Source organism: Kogia breviceps, chromosome 13 (genome assembly GCF_026419965.1).
Source record: "Kogia breviceps isolate mKogBre1 chromosome 13, mKogBre1 haplotype 1, whole genome shotgun sequence".
NCBI lineage: Eukaryota > Metazoa > Chordata > Mammalia > Artiodactyla > Physeteridae > Kogia > Kogia breviceps.
Window position 1 is genome coordinate 676,240 of NC_081322.1, and position 4,109 is coordinate 680,348.

General features: G+C 36.8%; 1 pseudogene; it reads left to right on the forward strand.

The window, feature by feature from the left end:
• Positions 1–1,973: 1,973 nt before the first annotated feature.
• LOC131768194 (acyl-protein thioesterase 1 pseudogene) lies at positions 1,974–3,573 on the forward strand (annotated as a pseudogene).
• Positions 3,574–4,109: the final 536 nt, after the last annotated feature.

Below are 4,109 nucleotides of genomic sequence, written 5' to 3' on the forward strand. Positions count from 1 at the left end.
ATGGAATTATTCAGCCATAAAAAAGGAAGGCAGTCTTGCTGTTTGCAACAAACTGGATGGACCTTAAGAGCATGGTACTAAGTGAAGTGGGTCAGACAGAGAAAGACAAATAATGTATGATCTGACTTATACGTGGAATCTTAAAAAAAAAAAAAAAACAAACGAGCTCATAGATACAGAGAACAGATTGGTGGTTGCCAGAGGAGGGAGGTGGGAGAGGTGGGAGAAATGGGTGAAGTGTTTTCATTTTTTGTTTTAGTTTAAATAAATTGAATTTAAAAAATCATACCAACGAATGACAGAGTTGCTATACTAAAAAGCACTTGGAAGCAATAATACAGATTTATTCATGACAGTGGTGGGGGTTGGTTTTTATCTAGATTAATTGATAAAAAGCAAATGTAAGGAAGTAGTAAAATTTCGATTCCATGAAATTGAGTAGCAAAAATATTGAACTGGATCTTTTTCATAATAGATGTAACTTTAGGTTTTAAATAACACAAGACATGCTATTAATGAATGGATACTTTATTGACAGTAGATATAATTGTACAGGATGATAAAACATTATACAGTTGTACAATCCAAATGAGTATTCCTTAGAGAACAGCCTCGACCAAATTTATGCAATTCTATAGGAATATAGTAAACGTGAATTTTTCAAGAACGATTTGAAAACTGAGGATTATTTGAAAGGCTATTGTGCCAACCATTGCAGCAATGAATTTTCTGTCTCCAATTCTGATGGTTCATTAATTATTTCCAGAAAAATCTTTTGCCAAAGATGAAGGGATCTATTCCCTTTATGCAGCAGTCTTTAAGGAGACGGTCAAATAAAAAAATATACATGTGAAAGAAATGTGTGTATAAATAAATAGATCATGAAATAAGTTAGAAAAGTGGTTTATGTGGCATTTTGGAACATGGAAGTGTTGGGTTTCACAGAAAGGACCAAAAGATATAAAACCTCCACTGCCATGGAGTTGACACGTTAGTGGTCATGGTACTGAGATGACAAACAAATAATAAGTGAATTGCATTCTATATTTAAATATAAAAAAGTTATATAGAGAAAAATTGAGTAAGGAAGAACCCTAGAGAGTAAGGAAGGTGGGTGAAGGAAGAATAGCGATTGCTGTATTCCGTGGAATGCTTGCTTGGTGAAGGCCCCAGATGAAAAATGACATTTGGGCAAAGACCTGAAGGGATTGAGGGAGCCATGTAGATATTTGAGGGACAAGTGCTCCAGAGAATGAACAGCAAGAGCAAAGGTCATGAGGTAGGAATGTGCTTATCCTATTTGGGGAAAAGTAAGGCAGTCACAGTCAGAATAGCAGGAGATGGGGGAGGAAAATAAAGGTAACAAAGCCACAGAGATCAAGGGACTGGGGCAGTTCCTATGGGGCCTTGTAGGCCATGTAATGACTTTGAGTTCTATCATGAGTGAGGTGGGTGCCATTGGAGAATTTTGAGCAGAGGACTTAAATTTAGAACTAGTCCTTATTTTTAATTTTAGTATAAAAATTGGAACTATATTTTGCATTTGGAAATATTTCTGTGATTTTTTTTTAAGGCACAGGTTGTATGAATGTCCTTTATTTATGCAGTGAGATAAAACAATGATTATTTCAAACCAGATGTGACTGTAATTGATTCTGCCTTTTAAAGAAAGTGACACAGTTCATATCTTTCGAGAAATAAATCTTTATATCGCTCTTCTATTCTCCCAGGGTATACTGAAAGCGAATTCTACTCATGGAGTACTGATTTGGAACTTGTCAGACATTTTATGCAGAAATATGTTTTAAAAACTTCAGGGAAGTACTCTTTTATTCTTTGTATGATATTTCAGCCATTATGTGTTAATGGGCTTTTAAAGGCTACTGTGGAAGCATTTGTTGTATTATTTCTATGAAAAAAATGCAGTATGATTGACTTACATATGAACTTTAGGAACACAATTCATTACCAATATGGAAACTGCCTACACAAACAGGCAGAAACAGGTAGGTAATGTTAATGATCAACCTTCAGTAGATCAAATAGTCTTAAATTTTTCAAATGGGGAAAAGAAATTTATTTGATTTTAATTTAAATATAAAACTCAATTTCATTATGAAAAAACTTTTAAGTACGTTTGTGGCAACTTGGTTATGCGCACCTACTACTTAAACTGTAAATTTTGTAAAACCTAAGTACAGAAAGAGCACTTCCGATAAAAATTTGGCGTCAAAATTGAGATGCACGGTGTGTATAAAATACACATTAGATTTCAAACACTTAGTACAAAGGAAAAAAGTAAAACATCTCATTAGTAATTTTTATGTTGATAATATGTTGACATACAAATATTTTGGATCTAGTCTTAGGTTAAATAAAATATATGATTTAAATGAATTTCACCTGTTTCTTTTACTTTTTAAAAAACTTGGCTACTTGGAAAACTTTACATATGTGGGTCATGTTTCATTTCTGTTGGATAGCAATACTCTAGACCAGTGGGCCTCAAAATGTGGTCACTTGACTATCCCCAACAGCACCACCTGGGAACTTGTTAGAAGTGCAAATCATGGAGCTCCACCTCCAACTGACTGAATCAGAGACTCTGGGGGGGGCTCCCTGCTTTAATGAGACCCACAACTGATTCTGATGCAAGCAAGAGTGTAAGAACCATTCGTCTAGACCAGGGCTCCAGAATTCTAATTTGGCTGCAAATTAGAATCATCTGGGGACCTTGGGCCTACAATCCAGGTACTAAAGCTACCACCAAGACCAATGAAATCAACAACCTTGGGTCCAGTCAAGAGTGTTTTTAAAGGTCTCCAGGAGATTCTAATATGGGCGAAAGATTGAAAACCACTGGCCATGATCCATGATTTTTAAACTGTGCTCTTCAGAGGGGCTGTAGCTGGCTGGACCACGTTCTCCTTTCAGCTTCCGATGTGTCTCCTCGGTTTCCTGTCCTGCTCATCCCGGAAAGGCAACCGCTGTGGTGATTTTCCTGGTGGATGGAGAGATACAGGGCTTGGATGGGCCAGAAGGCTTTACAGGTATCAGAAGTTCACATTTCAAATACATCTACCTACATGCGTGAGTTATGCCTGTTACATTAAATGGCTATATTATTGGGCTTTCACCAGATTCACAAGAGGTTAAACCTGGGATCAAACAGACAGCAGAAAATGTAAAAGCTTTGATAGAGCAGCGGTGAAGGAGAGTATTCCTTTTGACATTATTATTTTGGGTAGTTTTTTTAGGGAGGAGCTTTATCTTTGTGCACCGCTGTTACCACTCAGCAGTCACTGGCGGGCAGCACTGCAGTCAGCTGCTGGCTTCCGCTGGGGGCTTGGATGCCACGGGGTTCTATCAGTGGTGCTAATAGAGATATTTCTATTCTCCAGTACCATGGAGATTACTCCCCTTAAGGTGCCCTAATGGTCGGTTTTCTTGCTGGAGAAAAGCTAAAAACACGGGTAAATCCAGTCAATGTAACTTTCAAAAGCCAGTTCATGTCACCAGAAAATGATGGATATCAAGCAATTCATTGGTAAACCCCCACCTCCAGTTGACTGACATTAAGAGGCCTTGTGGAAAAGTACCCAGCACCACTGTAGTAGAGTATAAACTTTTTCCAGTGCCCCATCTTGAAACTTCCAATGTTTGCAGTGTTAAAATGTTTTGCAAATACATACCATGACACTGACGAAATAATGTCTCCTCATGGGAAGTTTATGATCTTTTCCGTTTCTATACATGTATACTATGATCCAGACTCTATACTAGTGTTGAAATAGGTGAAACGGCTAGCTTCTTTTTCCCAAATGTAATTCAGCCAAATACTGCAAGCAGGTTTTTTATTACATCATTTGAAAATTATTAGCATGCTTAATGAAAACTTGTTCAGGTATAAAGGAACAGTTAAGATATAAATGATTTATGCATGTTCTGACTTAGTCTATAGATTTATTCCCAAATGATGAAGTCACCATGCAGCATCTGTATTTTTGTATGTTTTCATCTATATTTAATGATTGTAATATATACGAAGAATGAGGTGGTATTACATTATTCCTAGTAGTAGAGGTAATGCTCTTAAGGGTTAATAGAGA